This window comes from Lissotriton helveticus, chromosome 1_1 (assembly GCF_964261635.1).
Source record: "Lissotriton helveticus chromosome 1_1, aLisHel1.1, whole genome shotgun sequence".
In the NCBI taxonomy this organism is placed as follows: domain Eukaryota; kingdom Metazoa; phylum Chordata; class Amphibia; order Caudata; family Salamandridae; genus Lissotriton; species Lissotriton helveticus.
The window spans coordinates 78,636,816-78,663,726 of NC_136057.1; the positions used below are offsets into that span (position 1 = coordinate 78,636,816).

General features: G+C 59.0%; 1 protein-coding gene across 1 annotated transcript in view; it reads left to right on the plus strand.

Moving 5' to 3' along the window:
* Positions 1 to 6,303: 6,303 nt before the first annotated feature.
* Positions 6,304 to 26,911, plus strand: part of LOC144758651 (uncharacterized) — a 290,698-nt gene continuing 270,090 nt past the window's right edge. The window contains exon 1 of the mRNA XM_078646440.1: positions 6,304 to 6,377. The gene's annotated coding sequence lies outside the window, so the exon portion shown is untranslated. The remainder of the gene's footprint in view (positions 6,378 to 26,911) is intronic.

Sequence of the window (26,911 nt, forward strand, 5' to 3'; positions counted from 1 at the left end):
ACTTATTAAAGTCCATTGCTAACCTACTCACAGTATGCTGCGACGAGAGAGGCTGAAAATGTAAAGCCCATTAAGATGATTGTTGGCTAAGCCCAACGGGGAGAGATCCTGAGAAATGAGGTAGGGACCACCACCACCATACCCGGCATGTGAATCAGTCCAGGATTACTTTGCCCTGTGTAGTGATGCTGCCACAATTCGCTGGCATCTAACCTGTGCAGTGTCCTGTTAGGTGCAGTCCCCTTCATGCTTCCACTAGGCACCTCTGCCTGATGTGAGTGACCTAGGTACATGGTCCCCCTACCAACCCATATAGTGTTTTACTTCCCTTCGCTCACGGGGCCCGTACTTCCTGACCCGGATGACAATGTATGCGTTGTCTGTTTTGCCAGCTTTACTGCTAAGTGTCCCAGATAAAGCACTGCTACATACAACGGGAATTCTACTTTCTCTGACCCCAAATGCAAGTGTAATGTAATCACCAAACCAATGTAAACCTAAAATGCGCGCACCAAACATGACTGCTGGGAGCGCAGGCCACCAACTTCGCCGACAGGACGTGCTCATGCCCAAACCGAGTGACGCAAGCTACCTACCACACGTGGCACAGTTCCCTTGCCAGGTTACCTCGATCTTTTACGCACCAACTACAGGAGCCTGTGAACTAGTTCTCGTGATCTACCTTGTGGACAATTGCTTCCATTGAAAAGGCGATGCCAGCAGAACTACAGGCACCACAGGTGGTACAACTGAGCACAGCTCTGGTCTAACCGATGCCCCTTGAATCAGGTATCAACCAACCAACCGGGCTGAAAGCTGCTTAGTTCTTCGGATGCATCGGTGCTCCCTGACCCCTTGATACAATCAGCTCTTGCCCGGGACCTCCCTGTGCAATGAAAGCACAAGACATCCTTGCCCGACGTTAAATCTCCTACCAGGCTCCCCCATCGGAGCCCACCACAAACCAAGAGGCCAACAACCTTCGCCCCGTGGGGCAGTTGCGAGTGGACAGCAAACCACTCCTAGGCATTCTCCACCCATATTATAAATGGAGTCTGAGGTTGGCTACGATATGTACCTAAGCCTGGCCAAATTCACCTCTCTCTTCAGGTGAAGGGGATACACACTTAAGCTAACGCTTGCTTACTCCTTATGTGAATAGGCAGAGCCTATGGGCTTATCTCCGAGGCAATGTTAGTTTAATGTGCCAACCGCACACCCAAAGTAGCAAGCTAGGCACACCACAAAAGAGACACCACAGACTGTTATTTAACTTCTCCGTCTCATCCTCCATAAAAGATAACTTAGCTCCAACTGCGTATCTTGCCATGTGCTACCAAACCTCGTCAAATCTTCAGAGGTAATACATAACTCACTAGGTCCATCAGGCCACCTTCCTAAATATCAGTTAGTCACCCAGTAGTTACTGGTAGGGACTGTACTTAACATAACACCTTATGCTTCAACTCACTCAGCAGTGTGCCCTACTAGCCCCAGGCGCATATCCAAACTACCGTGGTACTGTATTGGAGATGGAGATGGCAAGGGAGGCGTACTTTCAATGACCGTGCCTCGTGATGCCCCACCCTGCACTGCAACGATTATACAGGGTAAAGTTCCGAGCTGTGCATGTGAGCGGAAACCGTTGCTTGTTAGGAAGTAGTACCTGAAAAACACCAGAGACAAAAGTAACAATACTAAGCCCGGTCGAACGATTTCCACGTTGGCAATTGTCTTAAAACCTGCCTAGGTTTAAGAATCACCAGCGGCCACTCCTAACTTTCCCAAACCGGGGTAAGCCATATCTAAATATATTACTGGTCACGTGGAGTCCTCATGTACTTAATTTCTCAACCTTGGACTGGAGACTAGGACGGACTAAGGGGAGGTAGAAGACACAGCATCATCATTGCCCAGTATGAGCACTGGTAGCACCAGGAACCCGTATATAAACAAGGGACCTTTTGGTGAGGTTACAAAAGTATTTGAGGAGGACAAAACAAGTAGGTAAATTCCGCTGGCATTGAGCTCAAAAGGGAAAAGAGGAGCACAACGATTAGACTATTCTGCTGGCACTACACTGTCAGCAACAAGCCAATCCAAATGCACATCCGGAGTCGCTGCACCTACGCCGGAAGCCCTTTCTTAAACCCTGGGCGGAACCCTACTATTGAACAAATATACGCCCGGGCTGCTCAAATTCCTGCGTGCTCATATTGCAAAGGTGTAGTGTCAAGGAAACGCCACCCATTCTTACACTGAAGTTAGGAACCTGTCCCACAAGCAAACTGAAATGTAACAATGTAACTAACACGCAGTACACTTGTTATCATGCCATCGTTGTGAAGCCCTCCAGACGTACTCCGGCGCGAGGACCGGGCCTGCGAGAACAGTCATCCAAGGGGCCACCACTCAGGCAGCAGTTGCCCGATACAACCGGCGCTGGCGATGAGCATTTAAGATTCTACCAGGCCTGTAACTGCGAGACCCAGCGCCTAACAATCTGGGCCTTGCCCCCCCTGCGGAAGTGTGGCCCTCCGGTCCCTGGCAAAGTTCACTGCATGCCCTGCCAGTCAAGTTGCTAAAATAACTGTACTAGCTCCACATCTCCGAGGTCCTCCCCCTGGGGGCAGGGGCCTGCCGGAAGTCGGGACCACCTTGCGGCGTGGAGGAGACCTAGCCCCCTATGATCATCCGAGACGTTTCCAGATTGCAGGTGTAAAACCAAGCAATGAAGTGAACAGAAATCCAACAATATCAGAAATTACACCCTTTTGAGCAATGAGAAGCTGCAAAGGGATCTTGAAAATGCTGCAAAACTCTTGAAATTGGTTTCTAAGAATGACTGTTGCATAATTGCAAGATGTGACCTCACGGCACTATGAGTACATAAGTTAGATACTCACAGTGCCAAATAGGGCTCAGTTCTGTTTTCTCTGGTTACACACACCCACACACTCAATCCGCAGTAATTGCCTTAAGCAACTGAGTTCTCATAAGGGAAAAAAAGAATGATTTTCCCATCAATTTAGCCTGATAACAGGGCGGGAGACAAGGCTCTCAGGGTCTTTAATCACTGCTGCTGCTAGTAAGTAAGTTGTCAACCCAATCAACCTGTCTGGTAACGATGATGGTATGGTTGTCAGCCACAGCGGCTGGGTCACCTCAATGTCCTTGAAAGGCTGTTCCATTCACCTGGGTTGGACACAGGGCACTGCAGCCCCGCCCCTACTGTCACTACACATGTAAGGGCAAGAGAAGGGTTCAAGTGTTTGCAGACCCCATGCCGGGTGAAATGTTCTAGGGGGAAGACTGCTGAGGCTAGTGTTGCCACCTGGCCAGTTTTCTACCCGCACCAATGGTACCGTCTGGTACTAAAATAAGAAACGTCACCGAACGTTGGTATTTTTACCCATTATCTGTACATACTTCAAACAGCAAATAGAAATAGAAAGCACTTTTAACTGTCCTCTGGTGCTTAGATAACGATATTCTGATTAACAAGCATTAACAATGCAACAGGTCTCGCATTTACGCGAGTTTGAGCTATCGGCATTGTAAATGACAATGCCTTTTATTTATGTTTTGGTAAATAAAACGCATTGTCATTTACAATGCCAGTAGCTTAAACTCGCAGTAAATGCAAGACCGATTGCATTGCAAATGCATGTTCAATATGGCGTCCCAGTTCTTGCCAGCTCTCTTAACCAATGCTCATTTGCACTAGCAGCTTCCGTACAATTGGAGAAAAAGCTCTAACTGCTGCGTTCTTACAAGTGTACGTAAAATGTGTTGAACTTTACTTTTTCCCGCTGAGAAAAAAAAGATGGCTTTTGACTGGAAAGTATGTCTGTCAAACATTTTCAGAACGTTCACATTGTGTACTGTAAGCTGTCATTCCAATTTCACTAGAGATTAATAAAGTTTAAACATTTTAATTAAACAGTGTAAGTAAAGATGCCCCATCTCCCGGTCTAAGATGGAGGCAAACCGTGACTGTACATATTGCAGAAGAAACCATTCTCGTTCATTAAAGGAAGGAGACCACTCAAAGTTTAAACAAGATTTACTCTTCTTGCTGGTGTTTAATAACCATCTCCCGAAATGCACTTCTACTGTGTGCTTATTTAATGGTACAGTATTTTCAGTGGTTTTAGGTTGCAGTGGTAGGGGCGTGAAAGCAACATCCAGATGTGCACTGAGCAAAGTCCTTTGCAAAATCTCCCCAGGATTTGAAGCAGAGGATTCAGAACGAGCTTCCAAGGGAGAATTGAGGACCAAACAAAGGCGGACCCAATGATTTTCCATGTTATTCAAGGGTATAAAACAATAAACAGAGGCCAATTGTTTTGTATAGTGTGCTCACACAAGCCAAAAGCTCCCATGCCCTTCTATGGAATGTCTTCTTCCAGCTTCGATTTCAGACATTTTTGAAACATACAGAAGCTACTTTTCACCATTTGCCCAACAAGAGGGTTTTAGACGTTACATAGCCTCATTTGCACCTACCCCTTAACACCATACTGCCTCGATCTCATACATAGATACTAAGCCCCCACAACAACCAAAGCCTCTGTCTCTCTTATAAGAATTGAGATCCCTGGAAATTACGCTTCAGTCACTAAATACACATGCGTCTACGCCTTACTGACTAGTACAGGTTCCCTTACAAATTCCAGGGTCTCAAATTATCAGTCAGAACTGGGATGCCTGGATATACTGCAACCTCAATCTCATGTATATGAATCAAAATTCCTGGACATTCCGCTGCATAATTGGACTCGGGACATTCCACTGGCTTAATCTCAACTGCTAGGACTCGAGCCCCCCCCCCCCATGGACGTTCCAGGCCCTAAATCCAACCTGTAAGAATTTGGGTAAAGCCTGTGATGTTTACCTGTGGGTAATCCCCTCTTAACACTTTAGAAAGGCCAATTTGTAGGGTTTTGGACGTCAAGGCTGGTTTGATAAGTACACAAGTTACAGAAATAATCACCCCTTGAGGCCTTACTGCATTAAAGGGAAGACCAGTCGTCTGGGGCTTTGTTCTTCATGGTGTTACATAATCAGAGCGTGCCATGTCGAATCCTGATGACGACACAACTAAGGAGAGTTGGATGTGGTATTATTCCCTGGCTGAGGATAATGATCAATAGTTTTGATCTGTACAGTAGTGCAGCTGCCATGCCAGTGCGTCCCCCAAGCCTGCAAAGCTAAGGTCTGATTCAGATATTGGTGATTGTATATGGTCCTCCGAAAAAAATGCCTTTACCATTTCGTTTAGGAGGATTACATTTTACTACCATTATCTCTACCAAGGCCCAGTACTGTAGCAAAACCGTTACCTAATTTTCTGGGTGCAAGCCTGTGACAAAATGTTGAGAGAGAAAGTCATCTCATTTTAGAGGAAATGCCCTTGTAACTCGAATCAGACTCGACCTTCAGTATCAAAGCCTCACTCCCACCCCCCTACCTTCCCATCGATGACAGAATAGAAACAAATATGACGCCTTTAAAAAGTGCTATTATAGACCATTTCTCATTTACATATTTCTTGAAATCATCCTCATTGAACTATGATTTCTGACATTTTTGCCTGAACCGGTTTCCCAAAGTAACTTCCCAGACTTGGATTTTGAGAGTACTGGCAATGCCTGGAGACTTTCTAACACCTACGTAAAGCAAATATCAAAATCAACAGGAGGATTTGGGAACGGTTTTCAAAAGTATAGTTTTTTGTTTTTTGCATAAATAACAAATATCGAAAAGAAAACCGTAATGGCTCCACCTGCTTCTCTGGAGGCATGCGCGTGGCATCCTCCTTGGAGGACAATCCCACAGCCATAACTGTGCAAACACTTCATACATATCTAGGAAATAGCAAATGTACACAGCACACACACAGGCTGCGTTAGAGGCCAACACCAGAGTGGCTAAAACCCGAGCAGACCAGGCCCTCCAGGGATGGCGACGGTTAACCACCGATGCAAGTGCTGGTCCCAATCCGGGTTGTAATGTATTCAAATTGCAACTGGCGCTGGAATTCCTTTGTTCGCCTCGATTATTGTCAATTAAGTTCATTAACCCTAAACATGGCGCACACTCCACTGAGAACATCAGTGGACAGCGAGGCCTGGCACGCAAATATAACCCGAAACAGAGGCCTGACACGCAAAACTAACACTCAAACATGCCACACACGCCACCTAGTACAGCAATGCACAGCGAGAGCGAGGCATGGCACGCAAAACGGATTTCCGGCCAGGAGAAAGGAGAGGCGTGAAACGCACCAACTGCCTGGAAGGGACAGAGAAGCAAACAACAGAGGGGCTGCGGAGTCTGGATACAGGGAGGGAAGACGAGAGCTGGAGCCGGAGGTGAGAGCGACGGAGGGGGATACAGGGAGGAAAGACGAGAGCTGGAGCCGGAGGTGAGAGGGACGGAGGGGGATACAGGGAGGAAAGACGAGAGCTTGAGGCGGAGGTGAGAGGGACGGAGGGGGATACAGGGAGGAAAGACGAGAGCTTGAGCCGGAGGAGAGAGGGATGGAGGGGATACAGGGAGGAAAGACGAGAGCTGGAGCCGGAGGTGAGAGGGACGGAGGGGGATACAGGGAGGAAAGACGAGAGCTGGAGCTGGAGGTGAGAGGGACGGAGGGGACACAGGGAGGAAAGACGAGAGCTGGAGCCGGAGGTGAGAGGGATGGAGGGGGACACAGGGAGGAAAGACGAGAGCTTGAGCCAGAGGTGAGAGGGATGGAGGGTGACACAGGGAGGAAAGACGAGAGCTGGAGCCGGAGGTGAGAGGGATGGAGGGGGACACAGGGAGGGAAGACGAGAGCTGGAGCCGGAGGTGAGAGGGACGAAGGGGGACACAGGGAGGAAAGAGAAGAGCTGGAGCCGGAGGTGAGAGGGACGAAGGGGGACACAGGGAGGAAAGAGGAGAGCTTGAGCTGGAGGTGAGAGGGACGGAGGGGGACACAGGGAGGAAAGACGAGAGCCGGAGGTGAGAGGGACGGAGGGGGACACAGGGAGGAAAGACGAGAGCTGGAGCCGGAGGTGAGAGGGACGAAGGGGGACACAGGGAGGAAAGAGGAGAGCTTGAGCTGGAGGTGAGAGGGACGGAGGGGGACACAGGGAGGAAAGACGAGAGCCGGAGGTGAGAGGGACGGAGGGGGATACAGGGAGGAAAGACGAGAGCTGGAGCCGGAGGTGAGAGGGACGGAGGGGACACAGGGAGGAAAGAGGAGAGCTTGAGCTGGAGGTGAGAGGGACGGAGGGGGACACAGGGAGGAAAGACGAGAGCCGGAGGTGAGAGGGACGGAGGGGGATACAGGGAGGAAAGACGAGAGCTGGAGCCGGAGGTGAGAGGGACGGAGGGGATACAGGGAGGAAAGACGAGAGCTTGAGCCGGTGAGAGGGATGGAGGGGGACACAGGGAGGAAAGACGAGAGCTTGAGCCGGAGGTGAGAGGGAGGGAGGGGGACACAGGGAGGAAAGACGAGAGCTTGAGCTGGAGGTGAGAGGGACGGAGGGGGATACAGGGAGGAAAGACGAGAGCTGGAGCCGGAGGTGAGAGGGACGGAGGGGGACACAGGGAGGGAAGACGAGAGCTGGAGCCGGAGGTGAGAGGGATGGAGGGGACACAGGGAGGAAAGACGAGAGCTTGAGCCGGAGGGGAGAGGGACGGAGGGGATACAGGGAGGAAAGAGAAGAGCTGGAGCCGGAGGTGAGAGGGACGGAGGGGACACAGGGAGGAAAGAGGAGAGCTGGAGCCGGAGGTGAGAGGGACGGAGGGGGACACAGGGAGGAAAGACGAGAGGTTGAGGCGCAGGTGAGAGGGACGGAGGGGACACAGGGAGGAAAGACGAGAGCTGGAGCCGGAGGTGAGAGGGTCGGAGGGGGATACAGGGAGGAAAGAGGAGAGCTTGAGCCGGAGGTGAGAGGGACAGAGGGGGACACAGGGAGGAAAGACGAGAGCCGGAGCCGGAGGTGAGAGGGACGGAGGGGGACACAGGGAGGAAAGACGAGAGCCGGAGCCGGAGGTGAGAGGGATGGAGGGGGATACAGGGAGGAAAGACAAGAGCTGGAGCCGGAGGTGAGAGGGATGGAGGGGGATACAGGGAGGAAAGACGAGAGCTTGAGCCGGAGGTGAGAGGGATGGAGGGAGGAAAGAAGAGAGCTTGAGCCGGAGGTGAGAGGGACGGAGGAGGATACAGGGAGGAAAGACGAGAGCTGGAGCCAGAGGTGAGAGTGATGGAGGGGGACACAGGGAGGAAAGAGAAGACCTGGAGCCGGAGGTGAGAGGGATGGAGGGGGACACAGGGGGGAAAGACGAGAGCTGGAGCCGGAGGTGAGAGGGACGGAGGGGGATACAGGGAGGAAAGACGAGAGCTTGAGCCGGAGGAGAGAGGGACGGAGGGGGATACAGGGAGGAAAGACGAGAGCTTGAGCCGGAGGAGAGAGGGACGGAGGGGGATACAGGGAGGAAAGACGAGAGCTGGAGCCGGAGGTGAGAGGGATGAAGGGGGATACAGGGAGGAAAGACGAGAGCTGGAGCCGGAGGTGAGAGGGACGGAGGGGACACAGGGAGGAAAGACGAGAGCTGGAGCCGGAGGTGAGAGGGACGGAGGGGACACAGGGAGGAAAGAGGAGAGCTTGAGCCGGAGGTGAGAGGGACGGAGGGGACACAGGGAGGAAAGAGGAGAGCTGGAGCCGGAGGTGAGAGGGACGGAGGGGATACAGGGAGGAAAGACGAGAGCTGGAGCCGGAGGTGAGAGGGTCGGAGGGGGATACAGGGAGGAAAGAGGAGAGCTTGAGCCGGAGGTGAGAGGGACAGAGGGGGACACAGGGAGGAAAGACGAGAGCCGGAGCCGGAGGTGAGAGGGACGGAGGGGGACACAGGGAGGAAAGACGAGAGCCGGAGCCGGAGGTGAGAGGGATGGAGGGGGATACAGGGAGGAAAGACAAGAGCTGGAGCCGGAGGTGAGAGGGATGGAGGGGGATACAGGGAGGAAAGACGAGAGCTTGAGCCGGAGGTGAGAGGGATGGAGGGAGGAAAGAAGAGAGCTTGAGCCGGAGGTGAGAGGGACGGAGGAGGATACAGGGAGGAAAGACGAGAGCTGGAGCCAGAGGTGAGAGTGATGGAGGGGGACACAGGGAGGAAAGAGAAGACCTGGAGCCGGAGGTGAGAGGGATGGAGGGGGACACAGGGGGGAAAGACGAGAGCTGGAGCCGGAGGTGAGAGGGACGGAGGGGGATACAGGGAGGAAAGACGAGAGCTTGAGCCGGAGGAGAGAGGGACGGAGGGGGATACAGGGAGGAAAGACGAGAGCTTGAGCCGGAGGAGAGAGGGACGGAGGGGGATACAGGGAGGAAAGACGAGAGCTGGAGCCGGAGGTGAGAGGGATGAAGGGGGATACAGGGAGGAAAGACGAGAGCTGGAGCCGGAGGTGAGAGGGACGGAGGGGACACAGGGAGGAAAGACGAGAGCTGGAGCCGGAGGTGAGAGGGACGGAGGGGACACAGGGAGGAAAGAGGAGAGCTTGAGCCGGAGGTGAGAGGGACGGAGGGGACACAGGGAGGAAAGACGAGAGCTGGAGCCGGAGGTGAGAGGGACGGAGGGGGATACAGGGAGGAAAGACGAGAGCTGGAGCCGGAGGTGAGAGGGACGGAGGGGGACACAGGGAGGAAAGACGAGAGCTTGAGCCGGAGGGGAGAGGGGCGGAGGAGGACACAGGGAGGAAAGACGAGAGCTGGAGCCGGAGGAGAGAGGGACGGAGGGGGATACAGGGAGGAAAGACGAGAGCTGGAGCCGGAGGTGAGAGGGACGGAGGGGGACACAGGGAGGAAAGACGAGAGCTTGAGCCGGTGAGAGGGATGGAGGGGGACACAGGGAGGAAAGACGAGAGCTGGAGCCGGAGGTGAGAGGGACAGAGGGGGATACAGGGAGGAAAGACGAGAGCTGGAGCCGGAGGTGAGAGGGACGGAGGGGACACAGGGAGGAAAGACGAGAGCTGGAGCCGGAGGAGAGAGGGACGGAGGGGGACACAGGGAGGAAAGACGAGAGCTGGAGCCGGAGGTGAGAGGGATGGAGGGGACACAGGGAGGAAAGACGAGAGCTGGAGCCGGAGGTGAGAGGGACGGTGGGAGGAAAGACGAGAGCTGGAGCCGGAGGTGAGAGGGATGGAGGGGGATACAGGGGGGAAAGACGAGAGCTGGAGCCGGAGGTGAGAGGGACGGAGGGGGATACAGGGAGGAAAGACGAGAGCTGGAGCCGGAGGTGAGAGGGACGGAGGGGGACACAGGGAGGAAAGACGAGAGCTTGAGCCGGTGAGAGGGATGGAGGGGGACACAGGGAGGAAAGACGAGAGCTGGAGCCGGAGGTGAGAGGGACAGAGGGGGATACAGGGAGGAAAGACGAGAGCTGGAGCCGGAGGTGAGAGGGACGGAGGGGGACACAGGGAGGAAAGACGAGAGCTGGAGCCGGAGGTGAGAGGGACGGAGGGGGACACAGGGAGGAAAGACGAGAGCTTGAGCCGGAGGGGAGAGGGGCGGAGGAGGACACAGGGAGGAAAGACGAGAGCTGGAGCCGGAGGTGAGAGGGACGGTGGGAGGAAAGACGAGAGCTGGAGCCGGAGGTGAGAGGGACGGAGGGGATACAGGGAGGAAAGACGAGAGCTGGAGCCGGAGGTGAGAGGGACGGAGGGGGATACAGGGAGGAAAGACGAGAGCTGGAGCCGGAGGTGAGAGGGACGGAGGGGGATACAGGGAGGAAAGACGAGAGCTGGAGCCGGAGGTGAGAGGGACGGAGGGGGACACAGGGAGGAAAGACGAGAGCTGGAGCCGGAGGTGAGGGGACGGAGGGGGACACAGAGAGGAAAGACGAGAGCTTGAGCCGGTGAGAGGGATGGAGGGGACACAGGGAGGAAAGACGAGAGCTTGAGCCGGAGGAGAGAGGGATGGAGGGGGACACAGAGAGGAAAGACGAGAGCTTGAGCCGGTGAGAGGGATGGAGGGGACACAGGGAGGAAAGACGAGGGCTTGAGCCGGAGGTGAGAGGGACGGAGGGGGATACAGGGAGGAAAGACGAGAGCTGGAGCCGGAGGTGAGAGGGACGGAGGGGGACACAGGGAGGAAAGACGAGAGCTTGAGCCGGAGGGGAGAGGGGCGGAGGAGGACACAGGGAGGAAAGACGAGAGCTGGAGCCGGAGGTGAGAGGGACGGTGGGAGGAAAGACGAGAGCTGGAGCCGGAGGTGAGAGGGATGGAGGGGGATACAGGGGGGAAAGACGAGAGCTGGAGCCGGAGGTGAGAGGGACGGAGGGGGATACAGGGAGGAAAGACGAGAGCTGGAGCCGGAGGTGAGAGGGACGGAGGGGGACACAGGGAGGAAAGACGAGAGCTTGAGCCGGTGAGAGGGATGGAGGGGGACACAGGGAGCAAAGACGAGAGCTGGAGCCGGAGGTGAGAGGGATGGAGGGGGACACAGGGAGGAAAGACGAGAGCTGGAGCCAGAGGTGAGAGGGAGGGAGGGGGATACAGGGAGGAAAGACGAGAGCTTGAGCCGGAGGTGAGAGGGATGGAGGGGACACAGGGAGGAAAGACGAGAGCTGGAGCCGGAGGTGAGAGGGTCGGAGGGGGATACAGGGAGGAAAGACGAGAGCTGGAGCCGGAGGTGAGAGGGACGGAGGGGGACACAGGGAGGAAAGACGAGAGCTTGAGCCGGAGGGGAGAGGGGCGGAGGAGGACACAGGGAGGAAAGACGAGAGCTGGAGCCAGAGGTGAGAGGGATGGAGGGGACACAGGGAGGAAAGACTGGAGCTGGAGGTGAGAGGGATGGAGGGGGATACAGGGAGGAAAGACGAGAGCTGGAGCCGGAGGTGAGAGGGATGGAGGGGGATACAGGGAGGAAAGACGAGAGCTGGAGCCGGAGGTGAGAGCGATGGAAGGGGACACAGGGAGGAAAGACGAGAGCTGGAGCCGGAGGTGAGAGGGACGGAGGGGGACACAGGGAGGAAAGACGAGAGCTTGAGCTGGAGGTGAGAGGGACGGAGGGGGATACAGGGAGGAAAGACGAGAGCTGGAGCCGGAGGTGAGAGGGACGGAGGGGACACAGGGAGGAAAGACGAGAGCTGGAGCCGGAGGAGAGAGGGACGGAGGGGACACAGGGAGGAAAGACGAGAGCTGGAGCCGGAGGAGAGAGGGACGGAGGGGGACACAGGGAGGAAAGACGAGAGCTGGAGCCGGAGGTGAGAGGGATGGAGGGGGACACAGGGAGGAAAGACGAGAGCTGGAGCCGGAGGTGAGAGGGATGGAGGGGGACACAGGGGGGAAAGACGAGAGCTGGAGCCGGAGGTGAGAGGGACGGAGGGGACACAGGGAGGAAAGACTAGAGCTGGAGCCGGAGGTGAGAGGGATGGAGGGGGACACAGGGAGGAAAGACGAGAGCTTGAGCCGGTGAGAGGGATGGAGGGGACACAGGGAGGAAAGACGAGGGCTTGAGCCGGAGGTGAGAGGGACGGAGGGGGATACAGGGAGGAAAGACGAGAGCTGGAGCCGGAGGTGAGGGGACGGAGGGGGACACAGAGAGGAAAGACGAGAGCTTGAGCCGGTGAGAGGGATGGAGGGGACACAGGGAGGAAAGACGAGAGCTTGAGCCGGAGGAGAGAGGGATGGAGGGGGACACAGAGAGGAAAGACGAGAGCTTGAGCCGGTGAGAGGGATGGAGGGGACACAGGGAGGAAAGACGAGGGCTTGAGCCGGAGGTGAGAGGGACGGAGGGGGATACAGGGAGGAAAGACGAGAGCTGGAGCCGGAGGTGAGAGGGACGGAGGGGGACACAGGGAGGAAAGACGAGAGCTTGAGCCGGAGGGGAGAGGGGCGGAGGAGGACACAGGGAGGAAAGACGAGAGCTGGAGCCGGAGGTGAGAGGGACGGTGGGAGGAAAGACGAGAGCTGGAGCCGGAGGTGAGAGGGATGGAGGGGGATACAGGGGGGAAAGACGAGAGCTGGAGCCGGAGGTGAGAGGGACGGAGGGGGATACAGGGAGGAAAGACGAGAGCTGGAGCCGGAGGTGAGAGGGACGGAGGGGGACACAGGGAGGAAAGACGAGAGCTTGAGCCGGTGAGAGGGATGGAGGGGGACACAGGGAGCAAAGACGAGAGCTGGAGCCGGAGGTGAGAGGGATGGAGGGGGACACAGGGAGGAAAGACGAGAGCTGGAGCCAGAGGTGAGAGGGAGGGAGGGGGATACAGGGAGGAAAGACGAGAGCTTGAGCCGGAGGTGAGAGGGATGGAGGGGACACAGGGAGGAAAGACGAGAGCTGGAGCCGGAGGTGAGAGGGTCGGAGGGGGATACAGGGAGGAAAGACGAGAGCTGGAGCCGGAGGTGAGAGGGACGGAGGGGGACACAGGGAGGAAAGACGAGAGCTTGAGCCGGAGGGGAGAGGGGCGGAGGAGGACACAGGGAGGAAAGACGAGAGCTGGAGCCAGAGGTGAGAGGGATGGAGGGGACACAGGGAGGAAAGACTGGAGCTGGAGGTGAGAGGGATGGAGGGGGATACAGGGAGGAAAGACGAGAGCTGGAGCCGGAGGTGAGAGGGATGGAGGGGGATACAGGGAGGAAAGACGAGAGCTGGAGCCGGAGGTGAGAGCGATGGAAGGGGACACAGGGAGGAAAGACGAGAGCTGGAGCCGGAGGTGAGAGGGACGGAGGGGGACACAGGGAGGAAAGACGAGAGCTTGAGCTGGAGGTGAGAGGGACGGAGGGGGATACAGGGAGGAAAGACGAGAGCTGGAGCCGGAGGTGAGAGGGACGGAGGGGACACAGGGAGGAAAGACGAGAGCTGGAGCCGGAGGAGAGAGGGACGGAGGGGACACAGGGAGGAAAGACGAGAGCTGGAGCCGGAGGAGAGAGGGACGGAGGGGGACACAGGGAGGAAAGACGAGAGCTGGAGCCGGAGGTGAGAGGGATGGAGGGGGACACAGGGAGGAAAGACGAGAGCTGGAGCCGGAGGTGAGAGGGACGGAGGGGGATACAGGGAGGAAAGAGGAGAGCTGGAGCCGGAGGTGAGAGGGACGGAGGGGGACACAGGGAGGAAAGACGAGAGCTTGAGCCGGAGGTGAGAGGGATGGAGGGGGACACAGGGGGGAAAGACGAGAGCTGGAGCCGGAGGTGAGAGGGACGGAGGGGGACACAGGGAGGAAAGACGAGAGCTGGAGCCGGAGGTGAGAGGGACAGAGGGGGACACAGGGAGGAAAGACGAGAGCTGGAGCCGGAGGTGAGAGGGACGGAGGGGGATACAGGGAGGAAAGACGAGAGCTGGAGCCGGAGGTGAGAGGGAAGGAGGGGACACAGGGAGGAAAGACGAGAGCTGGAGCCGGAGGTGAGAGGGATGGAGGGGGACACAGGGAGGAAAGAGGAGAGCTTGAGCTGGAGGTGAGAGGGACGGAGGGGGATACAGGGAGGAAAGACGAGAGCTGGAGCCGGAGGTGAGAGGGACGGAGAGGGACACAGGGAGGAAAGACGAGAGCTGGAGCCGGAGGTGAGAGGGACGGAGGGGACACAGGGAGGAAAGACGAGAGCTGGAGCCGGAGGTGAGAGGGACGGAGGGGGATACAGGGGGGAAAGACGAGAGCTGGAGCCGGAGGTGAGAGGGTCGGAGGGGGATACAGGGAGGAAAGACGAGAGCTGGAGCCGGAGGTGAGAGGGACGGAGGGGGATACAGGGGGGAAAGACGAGAGCTGGAGCCGGAGGTGAGAGGGTCGGAGGGGGACACAGGGAGGAAAGACGAGAGCTTGAGCCAGAGGTGAGAGGGATGGAGGGGACACAGGGAGGAAAGAGAAGAGCTGGAGCCGGAGGTGAGAGGGACGGAGGGGGATACAGGGGGGAAAGACGAGAGCTGGAGCCGGAGGTGGGAGGGACGGAGGGGACACAGGGAGGAAAGACTGGAGCTGGAGGTGAGAGGGATGGAGGGGGATACAGGGAGGAAAGACGAGAGCTGGAGCCGGAGGTGAGAGGGATGGAGGGGGATACAGGGAGGAAAGACGAGAGCTGGAGCCGGAGGTGAGAGGGATGGAGGGGACACAGGGAGGAAAGAGGAGAGCTGGAGCCGGAGGTGAGAGCGATGGAAGGGGACACAGGGAGGAAAGACGAGAGCTGGAGCCGGAGGTGAGAGGGACGGAGGGGGACACAGGGAGGAAAGACGAGAGCTTGAGCTGGAGGTGAGAGGGACGGAGGGGGATACAGGGAGGAAAGACGAGAGCTGGAGCCGGAGGTGAGAGGGATGGAGGGGGACACAGGGAGGAAAGAGGAGAGCTTGAGCTGGAGGTGAGAGGGACGGAGGGGGATACAGGGAGGAAAGACGAGAGCTGGAGCCGGGGGTGAGAGGGATGGAGGGAGACACAGGGAGGAAAGACGAGAGCTTGAGCTGGAGGTGAGAGGGACGGAGGGGGATACAGGGAGGAAAGACGAGAGCTGGAGCCGGAGGTGAGAGGGATGGAGGGGGACACAGGGAGGAAAGAGGAGAGCTTGAGCTGGAGGTGAGAGGGACGGAGGGGGATACAGGGAGGAAAGACGAGAGCTGGAGCCGGAGGTGAGAGGGACGGAGGGGGATACAGGGAGGAAAGACGAGAGCTTGATCCGGAGGTGAAAGGGATGGGGGGGACACAGGGAGGAAAGACGAGAGCTGGAGCCAGAGGTGAGAGGGACGGAGGGGATACAGGGAGGAAAGACGAGAGCTTGAGCCGGAGGTGAGAGCGACGGAGGGGGATACAGGGAGGAAAGACGAGAGCTTGAGCTGGAGGTGAGAGGGATGGAGGGGGACACAGGGAGGAAAGACGAGAGCTTGAGCCGGAGGTGAGAGGGACGGAGGGGGATACAGGGAGGAAAGACGAGAGCTGGAGCCGGAGGTGAGAGGGACGGAGGGGATACAGGGAGGAAAGACGGAGAGCTGGAGCCAGAGGTGAGAGGGACGGAGGGGATACAGGGAGGAAAGACGAGAGCTGGAGCCAGAGGTGAGAGGGACGGAGGGGGATACAGGGAGGAAAGACGAGAGCTTGATCCGGAGGTGAAAGGGATGGAGGGGACACAGGGAGGAAAGAGGAGAGCTTGAGCTGGAGGTGAGAGGGACGGAGGGGGATACAGGGAGGAAAGACGAGAGCTGGAGCCGGAGGTGAGAGGGATGGAGGGGGACACAGGGAGGAAAGAGGAGAGCTTGAGCTGGAGGTGAGAGGGACGGAGGGGGATACAGGGAGGAAAGACGAGAGCTGGAGCCGGAGGTGAGAGGGACGGAGGGGGATACAGGGAGGAAAGACGAGAGCTTGATCCGGAGGTGAAAGGGATGGAGGGGACACAGGGAGGAAAGACGAGAGCTGGAGCCAGAGGTGAGAGGGACGGAGGGGATACAGGGAGGAAAGACGAGAGCTTGAGCCGGAGGTGAGAGCGACGGAGGGGGATACAGGGAGGAAAGACGAGAGCTTGAGCTGGAGGTGAGAGGGATGGAGGGGGACACAGGGAGGAAAGACGAGAGCTTGAGCCGGAGGTGAGAGGGACGGAGGGGGATACAGGGAGGAAAGACGAGAGCTGGAGCCGGAGGTGAGAGGGACGGAGGGGATACAGGGAGGAAAGACGGAGAGCTGGAGCCAGAGGTGAGAGGGACGGAGGGGATACAGGGAGGAAAGACGAGAGCTGGAGCCAGAGGTGAGAGGGACGGAGGGGATACAGGGAGGAAAGACGAGAGCTTGAGCCGGAGGTGAGAGCGACGGAGGGGGATACAGGGAGGAAAGACGAGAGCTTGAGCTGGAGGTGAGAGGGATGGAGGGGGACACAGGGAAGAAAGATGAGAGCTGGAGCCAGAGGTGAGAGGGGTGGAGGGGGACACAGGGAGGAAAGACGAGAGCTGGAGCCGGAGGTGAGTGTGACGGAGGGGATACAGGGAGGAAAGACGAGAGCTTGAGCCGGAGGTGAGAGGGACGGAGGAGGATACAGGGAGGAAAGACGGAGAGCTTGAGCCGGAGGTGAGAGGGACGGAGGAGGATACAGGGAGGAAAGACGGAGAGCTTGAGCCGGAGGTGAGAGGGACGGAGGGGGACACAGGGAGGAAAGACGAGAGCTGGAGCCGGAGGTGAGAGGGACGGAGGGGGACACAGGGAGAAAAAACGAGAGCTTGAGCCGGAGGTGAGAGGGACGGAGGGGATACAGAGAGGAAAGACGAGAGCTTGAGCCGGAGGGGATACAGGGAGGAAAGACGAGAGCTGGAGCCGGAGGTGAGAGGGATGGAGGGGTATACAGGGAGGAAAGACGAGAGCTTGAGCCGGAGGTGAGAGGGATGGAGGGAGGAAAGAAGAGAGCTTGAGCCGGAGGTGAGAGGGACGGAGGGGATACAGGGAGGAAAGACGAGAGCTTGAGCCGGAGGTGAGAGGGATGGAGGGGGACACAGGGAGGAAAGACGAGAGCTGGAGCCGGAGGTGAGAGGGACAGAGGGGACACAGGGAGGAAAGACGAGAGCTTGATCCGGAGGTGAAAGGGATGGAGGGGACACAGGGAGGAAAGACGAGAGCTGGAGCCAGAGGTGAGAGGGACGGAGGGGATACAGGGAGGAAAGACGAGAGCTTGAGCCGGAGGTGAGAGCGACGGAGGGGGATACAGGGAGGAAAGACGAGAGCTTGAGCTGGAGGTGAGAGGGATGGAGGGGGACACAGGGAGGAAAGACGAGAGCTTGAGCCGGAGGTGAGAGGGACGGAGGGGGATACAGGGAGGAAAGACGAGAGCTGGAGCCGGAGGTGAGAGGGACGGAGGGGATACAGGGAGGAAAGACGGAGAGCTGGAGCCAGAGGTGAGAGGGACGGAGGGGATACAGGGAGGAAAGACGAGAGCTGGAGCCAGAGGTGAGAGGGACGGAGGGGATACAGGGAGGAAAGACGAGAGCTTGAGCCGGAGGTGATAGCGACGGAGGGGGATACAGGGAGGAAAGACGAGAGCTTGAGCTGGAGGTGAGAGGGATGGAGGGGGACACAGGGAAGAAAGATGAGAGCTGGAGCCAGAGGTGAGAGGGGTGGAGGGGGACACAGGGAGGAAAGACGAGAGCTGGAGCCGGAGGTGAGAGGGACGGAGGGGATACAGGGAGGAAAGACGAGAGCTTGAGCCGGAGGTGAGAGGGACGGAGGAGGATACAGGGAGGAAAGACGGAGAGCTTGAGCCGGAGGTGAGAGGGACGGAGGAGGATACAGGGAGGAAAGACGGAGAGCTTGAGCCGGAGGTGAGAGGGACGGAGGGGGACACAGGGAGGAAAAACGAGAGCTTGAGCCGGAGGTGAGAGGGACGGAGGGGATACAGGGAGGAAAGACGAGAGCTGGAGCCGGAGGTGAGAGGGATGGAGGGGGATACAGGGAGGAAAGACGAGAGCTTGAGCCGGAGGTGAGAGGGATGGAGGGAGGAAAGAAGAGAGCTTGAGCCGGAGGTGAGAGGGACGGAGGGGATACAGGGAGGAAAGACGAGAGCTTGAGCCGGAGGTGAGAGGGATGGAGGGGGACACAGGGAGGAAAGACGAGAGCTGGAGCCGGAGGTGAGAGGGACAGAGGGGACACAGGGAGGAAAGACGAGAGCTTGAGCCGGAGGTGAGAGGGATGGAGGGGGCACAGGGAGGAAAGACGAGAGCTGGAGCCGGAGGTGAGAGGGACGGAGGGGGATACAGGGAGGAAAGACGAGAGCTGGAGCCGGAGGTGAGAGGGACGGAGGGGGACACAGGGAGGAAAGACGAGAGCTGGAGCCGGAGGTGAGAGGGACGGAGGGGATACAGGGAGGAAAGACGAGAGCTGGAGCCAGAGGTGAGAGGGACGGAGGGGGATACAGGGAGGAAAGACGAGAGCTTGATCCGGAGGTGAAAGGGATGGAGGGGACACAGGGAGGAAAGAGGAGAGCTTGAGCTGGAGGTGAGAGGGACGGAGGGGGATACAGGGAGGAAAGACGAGAGCTGGAGCCGGAGGTGAGAGGGATGGAGGGGGACACAGGGAGGAAAGAGGAGAGCTTGAGCTGGAGGTGAGAGGGACGGAGGGGGATACAGGGAGGAAAGACGAGAGCTGGAGCCGGAGGTGAGAGGGACGGAGGGGGATACAGGGAGGAAAGACGAGAGCTTGATCCGGAGGTGAAAGGGATGGAGGGGACACAGGGAGGAAAGACGAGAGCTGGAGCCAGAGGTGAGAGGGACGGAGGGGATACAGGGAGGAAAGACGAGAGCTTGAGCCGGAGGTGAGAGCGACGGAGGGGGATACAGGGAGGAAAGACGAGAGCTTGAGCTGGAGGTGAGAGGGATGGAGGGGGACACAGGGAGGAAAGACGAGAGCTTGAGCCGGAGGTGAGAGGGACGGAGGGGGATACAGGGAGGAAAGACGAGAGCTGGAGCCGGAGGTGAGAGGGACGGAGGGGATACAGGGAGGAAAGACGGAGAGCTGGAGCCAGAGGTGAGAGGGACGGAGGGGATACAGGGAGGAAAGACGAGAGCTGGAGCCAGAGGTGAGAGGGACGGAGGGGATACAGGGAGGAAAGACGAGAGCTTGAGCCGGAGGTGAGAGCGACGGAGGGGGATACAGGGAGGAAAGACGAGAGCTTGAGCTGGAGGTGAGAGGGATGGAGGGGGACACAGGGAAGAAAGATGAGAGCTGGAGCCAGAGGTGAGAGGGGTGGAGGGGGACACAGGGAGGAAAGACGAGAGCTGGAGCCGGAGGTGAGTGTGACGGAGGGGATACAGGGAGGAAAGACGAGAGCTTGAGCCGGAGGTGAGAGGGACGGAGGAGGATACAGGGAGGAAAGACGGAGAGCTTGAGCCGGAGGTGAGAGGGACGGAGGAGGATACAGGGAGGAAAGACGGAGAGCTTGAGCCGGAGGTGAGAGGGACGGAGGGGGACACAGGGAGGAAAGACGAGAGCTGGAGCCGGAGGTGAGAGGGACGGAGGGGGACACAGGGAGAAAAAACGAGAGCTTGAGCCGGAGGTGAGAGGGACGGAGGGGATACAGAGAGGAAAGACGAGAGCTTGAGCCGGAGGGGATACAGGGAGGAAAGACGAGAGCTGGAGCCGGAGGTGAGAGGGATGGAGGGGTATACAGGGAGGAAAGACGAGAGCTTGAGCCGGAGGTGAGAGGGATGGAGGGAGGAAAGAAGAGAGCTTGAGCCGGAGGTGAGAGGGACGGAGGGGATACAGGGAGGAAAGACGAGAGCTTGAGCCGGAGGTGAGAGGGATGGAGGGGGACACAGGGAGGAAAGACGAGAGCTGGAGCCGGAGGTGAGAGGGACAGAGGGGACACAGGGAGGAAAGACGAGAGCTTGATCCGGAGGTGAAAGGGATGGAGGGGACACAGGGAGGAAAGACGAGAGCTGGAGCCAGAGGTGAGAGGGACGGAGGGGATACAGGGAGGAAAGACGAGAGCTTGAGCCGGAGGTGAGAGCGACGGAGGGGGATACAGGGAGGAAAGACGAGAGCTTGAGCTGGAGGTGAGAGGGATGGAGGGGGACACAGGGAGGAAAGACGAGAGCTTGAGCCGGAGGTGAGAGGGACGGAGGGGGATACAGGGAGGAAAGACGAGAGCTGGAGCCGGAGGTGAGAGGGACGGAGGGGATACAGGGAGGAAAGACGGAGAGCTGGAGCCAGAGGTGAGAGGGACGGAGGGGATACAGGGAGGAAAGACGAGAGCTGGAGCCAGAGGTGAGAGGGACGGAGGGGATACAGGGAGGAAAGACGAGAGCTTGAGCCGGAGGTGATAGCGACGGAGGGGGATACAGGGAGGAAAGACGAGAGCTTGAGCTGGAGGTGAGAGGGATGGAGGGGGACACAGGGAAGAAAGATGAGAGCTGGAGCCAGAGGTGAGAGGGGTGGAGGGGGACACAGGGAGGAAAGACGAGAGCTGGAGCCGGAGGTGAGAGGGACGGAGGGGATACAGGGAGGAAAGACGAGAGCTTGAGCCGGAGGTGAGAGGGACGGAGGAGGATACAGGGAGGAAAGACGGAGAGCTTGAGCCGGAGGTGAGAGGGACGGAGGAGGATACAGGGAGGAAAGACGGAGAGCTTGAGCCGGAGGTGAGAGGGACGGAGGGGGACACAGGGAGGAAAAACGAGAGCTTGAGCCGGAGGTGAGAGGGACGGAGGGGATACAGAGAGGAAAGACGAGAGCTTGAGCCGGAGGTGAGAGGGACGGAGGGGATACAGGGAGGAAAGACGAGAGCTGGAGCCGGAGGTGAGAGGGATGGAGGGGGATACAGGGAGGAAAGACGAGAGCTTGAGCCGGAGGTGAGAGGGATGGAGGGAGGAAAGAAGAGAGCTTGAGCCGGAGGTGAGAGGGACGGAGGGGATACAGGGAGGAAAGACGAGAGCTTGAGCCGGAGGTGAGAGGGATGGAGGGGGACACAGGGAGGAAAGACGAGAGCTGGAGCCGGAGGTGAGAGGGACAGAGGGGACACAGGGAGGAAAGACGAGAGCTTGAGCCGGAGGTGAGAGGGATGGAGGGGGCACAGGGAGGAAAGACGAGAGCTGGAGCCGGAGGTGAGAGGGACGGAGGGGGATACAGGGAGGAAAGACGAGAGCTGGAGCCGGAGGTGAGAGGGACGGAGGGGGACACAGGGAGGAAAGACGAGAGCTGGAGCCGGAGGTGAGAGGGACGGAGGGGATACAGGGAGGAAAGACGAGAGCTGGAGCCGGAGGTGAGAGGGACGGAGGGGGACACAGGGAGGAAAGACGAGAGCTGGAGCCGGAGGTGAGAGGGACGGAGGGGGACACAGGGAGGAAAGACGAGAGCTGGAGCCGGAGGTGAGAGGGACGGAGGGGATACAGGGAGGAAAGACGAGAGCTGGAGCCGGAGGTGAGAGGGACGGAGGGGGACACAGGGAGGAAAGACGAGAGCTGGAGCCGGAGGTGAGGGGACGGAGGGGGACACAGAGAGGAAAGACGAGAGCTTGAGCCGGTGAGAGGGATGGAGGGGACACAGGGAGGAAAGACGAGAGCTTGAGCCGGAGGAGAGAGGGATGGAGGGGGATACAGGGAGGAAAGACGAGAGCTTGAGCCAGAGGTGAGAGGGACGGAGGGGACACAGGGAGGAAAGACGAGAGCTGGAGCCGGAGGTGAGAGGGACAGAGGGGGACACGGGGAGGAAAGACGAGAGCTGGAGCCGGAGGTGAGAGGGACGGAGGGGGACACAGGGAGGAAAGACGAGAGCTGGAGCCGGAGGTGAGAGGGATGGAGGGGACACAGGGAGGAAAGACGAGAGCCGGAGCCGGAGGTGAGAGGGATGGAGGGGACACAGGGAGGAAAGACGAGAGCTGGAGCCGGAGGTGAGAGGGACGGAGGGGGACACAGGGAGGAAAGACGAGAGCTTGAGCCGGAGGTGAGAGCGACGGAGGGGGATACAGGGAGGAAAGACGAGAGCTTGAGCTGGAGGTGAGAGGGATGGAGGGGGATACAGGGAGGAAAGACGAGAGCTGGAGCCGGAGGTGAGAGGGACGGAGGGGATACAGGGAGGAAAGACGGAGAGCTGGAGCCAGAGGTGAGAGGGACGGAGGGGATACAGGGAGGAAAGACGAGAGCTGGAGCCAGAGGTGAGAGGGACGGAGGGGATACAGGGAGGAAAGACGAGAGCTTGAGCCGGAGGTGAGAGCGACGGAGGGGGATACAGGGAGGAAAGACGAGAGCTTGAGCTGGAGGTGAGAGGGATGGAGGGGGACACAGGGAAGAAAGATGAGAGCTGGAGCCAGAGGTGAGAGGGGTGGAGGGGGACACAGGGAGGAAAGACGAGAGCTGGAGCCGGAGGTGAGAGGGACGGAGGGGATACAGGGAGGAAAGACGAGAGCTTGAGCCGGAGGTGAGAGGGACGGAGGAGGATACAGGGAGGAAAGACGGAGAGCTTGAGCCGGAGGTGAGAGGGACGGAGGAGGATACAGGGAGGAAAGACGGAGAGCTTGAGCCGGAGGTGAGAGGGACGGAGGGGGACACAGGGAGGAAAGACGAGAGCTGGAGCCGGAGGTGAGAGGGACGGAGGGGGACACAGGGAGAAAAAACGAGAGCTTGAGCCGGAGGTGAGAGGGACGGAGGGGATACAGAGAGGAAAGACGAGAGCTTGAGCCGGAGGTGAGAGGGACGGAGGGGATACAGGGAGGAAAGACAAGAGCTGGAGCCGGAGGTGAGAGGGATGGAGGGGGATACAGGGAGGAAAGACGAGAGCTTGAGCCGGAGGTGAGAGGGATGGAGGGAGGAAAGAAGAGAGCTTGAGCCGGAGGTGAGAGGGACGGAGGGGATACAGGGAGGAAAGACGAGAGCTTGAGCCGGAGGTGAGAGGGATGGAGGGGGACACAGGGAGGAAAGACGAGAGCTGGAGCCGGAGGTGAGAGGGACAGAGGGGACACAGGGAGGAAAGACGAGAGCTTGAGCCGGAGGTGAGAGGGATGGAGGGGGCACAGGGAGGAAAGACGAGAGCTGGAGCCGGAGGTGAGAGGGACGGAGGGGGATACAGGGAGGAAAGACGAGAGCTGGAGCCGGAGGTGAGAGGGACGGAGGGGGACACAGGGAGGAAAGACGAGAGCTGGAGCCGGAGGTGAGAGGGACGGAGGGGATACAGGGAGGAAAGACGAGAGCTGGAGCCGGAGGTGAGAGGGACGGAGGGGGACACAGGGAGGAAAGACGAGAGCTGGAGCCGGAGGTGAGAGGGACGGAGGGGGACACAGGGAGGAAAGACGAGAGCTGGAGCCGGAGGTGAGAGGGACGGAGGGGATACAGGGAGGAAAGACGAGAGCTGGAGCCGGAGGTGAGAGGGACGGAGGGGGACACAGGGAGGAAAGACGAGAGCTGGAGCCGGAGGTGAGGGGACGGAGGGGGACACAGAGAGGAAAGACGAGAGCTTGAGCCGGTGAGAGGGATGGAGGGGACACAGGGAGGAAAGACGAGAGCTGGAGCCGGAGGTGAGAGGGACAGAGGGGGACACGGGGAGGAAAGACGAGAGCTGGAGCCGGAGGTGAGAGGGACGGAGGGGGACACAGGGAGGAAAGACGAGAGCTGGAGCCGGAGGTGAGAGGGATGGAGGGGACACAGGGAGGAAAGACGAGAGCCGGAGCCGGAGGTGAGAGGGATGGAGGGGACACAGGGAGGAAAGACGAGAGCTGGAGCCGGAGGTGAGAGGGACGGAGGGGGACACAGGGAGGAAAGACGAGAGCTTGAGCCGGTGAGAGGGATGGAGGGGACACAGGGAGGAAAGACGAGAGCTTGAGCCGGAAGTGAGAGGGACGGAGGGGGATACAGGGGGGAAAGACAAGAGCTTGAGCTGGAGGAGAGAGGGATGGAGGGGACACAGGGAGGAAAGACGAGAGCTGGAGCCGGAGGAGAGAGGGGTGGAGGGGACACAGGGAGGAAAGACGAGAGCTTGAGGCGGAGGTGAGAGGGACGGAGGGGGACACAGGGAGGAAAGACGAGAGCTTGAGCCAGAGGTGAGAGGGATGGAGGGGGACACAGGGAGGAAAGACGAGAGCTGGAGCCGGAGGAGAGAGGGATGGAGGGGGACACAGGGAGGAAAGACGAGAGCTGGAGCCGGAGGTGAGAGCGACGGAGGGGGATACAGGGAGGAAAGACGGAGAGCTGGAGCCGAAGGTGAGAGGGATGGAGGGGGATACAGGGAGGAAAGACGAGAGCTGGAGCCAGAGGTGAGAGGGAGGGAGGGGGATACAGGGAGGAAAGACGAGAGCTTGAGCCGGAGGTGAGAGGGATGGAGGGGATACAGGGAGGAAAGACGAGAGCTGGAGCCGGAGGTGAGAGGGATGGAGGGGATACAGGGAGGAAAGACGAGAGCTGGAGCCGGAGGAGAGAGGGGTGGAGGAGAGAGGGGTGGAGGGGACACAGGGAGGAAAGACGAGAGCTTGAGGCGGAGGTGAGAGGGACGGAGGGGGACACAGGGAGGAAAGACGAGAGCTTGAGCCAGAGGTGAGAGGGATGGAGGGGGACACAGGGAGGAAAGACGAGAGCTGGAGCCGGAGGAGAGAGGGATGGAGGGGGACACAGGGAGGAAAGACGAGAGCTGGAGCCGGAGGTGAGAGCGACGGAGGGGGATACAGGGAGGAAAGACGGAGAGCTGGAGCCGAAGGTGAGAGGGATGGAGGGGGATACAGGGAGGAAAGACGAGAGCTGGAGCCAGAGGTGAGAGGGAGGGAGGGGGATACAGGGAGGAAAGACGAGAGCTTGAGCCGGAGGTGAGAGGGATGGAGGGGATACAGGGAGGAAAGACGAGAGCTGGAGCCGGAGGTGAACGGGATGGAGGGGATACAGGGAGGAAAGACGAGAGCTTGAGCCAGAGGTGAGAGGGACGGAGGGGGATACAGGGAGGAAAGACGAGAGCTGGAGCCGGAGGTGAGAGGGATGGAGGGGGATACAGGGAGGAAAGAGGAGAGCTTGAGCCGGAGGTGAGAGGGACGGAGGGGGACACAGGGAGGAAAGACGAGAGCTGGAGCCGGAGGTGAGCGGGATGGAGGGGACACAGGGAGGAAAGACGAGAGCTGGAGCCGGAGGTGAGAGGGACGGAGGGGGACACAGGGAGGAAAGACGAGAGCTTGAGCCGGTGAGAGGGATGGAGGGGACACAGGGAGGAAAGACGAGAGCTTGAGCCGGAAGTGAGAGGGACGGAGGGGGATACAGGGAGGAAAGACGAGAGCTGGAGCCGGAGGTGAGAGGGACGGAGGGGGACACAGGGAGGAAAGACGAGAGCTGGAGCCGGAGGTGAGAGGGACGGAGGGGGACACAGGGAGGAAAGACGAGAGCTGGAGCCGGAGGTGAGAGGGACGGAGGGGGACACAGGGAGGAAAGACGAGAGCTGGAGCCGGAGGTGAGAGGGACGGAGGGGGACACAGGGAGGAAAGACGAGAGCTGGAGCCGGAGGTGAGAGGGACGGAGGGGACACAGGGAGGAAAGACGAGAGCTGGAGCCGGAGGTGAGAGGGATGGAGGGGACACAGGGAGGAAAGACGAGAGCTGGAGCCGGAGGTGAGAGGGACGGAGGGGAACACAGGGAGGAAAGACGAGAGCTTGAGCCGGTGAGAGGGATGGAGGGGACACAGGGAGGAAAGACGAGACCTTGAGCCGGAAGTGAGAGGGACGGAGGGGGATACAGGGGGGAAAGACAAGAGCTTGAGCTGGAGGAGAGAGGGATGGAGGGGACACAGGGAGGAAAGACGAGAGCTGGAGCCGGAGGAGAGAGGGGTGGAGGAGAGAGGGGTGAAGGGGACACAGGGAGGAAAGACGAGAGCTTGAGCCGGAGGTGAGAGGGACGGAGGGGGACACAGGGAGGAAAGACGAGAGCTTGAGCCAGAGGTGAGAGGGATGGAGGGGGACACAGGGAGGAAAGACGAGAGCTGGAGCCGGAGGAGAGAGGGATGGAGGGGGACACAGGGAGGAAAGACGAGAGCTGGAGCCGGAGGTGAGAGGGACGGAGGGGATACAGGGAGGAAAGACGGAGAGCTGGAGCCGGAGGTGAGAGGGATGGAGGGGGATACAGGGAGGAAAGACGAGAGCTTGAGCCGGAGGTGAGAGGGACGGAGGGGGACACAGGGAGGAAAGACGAGAGCTTGAGACGGAGGTGAGAGGGACGGAGGGGACACAGGGGGGAAAGACGAGAGCTTGAGCCGGAGGTGAGAGGGACGGAGGGGACACAGGGGGGAAAGACGAGAGCTTGAGCCAGAGGTGAGAGGGACGGAGGGGATACAGGGAGGAAAGACGAGAGCTGGAGCCGGAGGTGAGAGAGAGGGATGGAGGGGGATACAGGGAGGAAAGACGAGAGCTTGAGCCGGAGGTGAGAGGGACGGAGGGGATACAGGGAGGAAAGACGGAGAGCTGGAGCCGGAGGTGAGAGGGACGGAGGGGATACAGGGAGGAAAGACGAGAGCTTGAGCCGGAGGT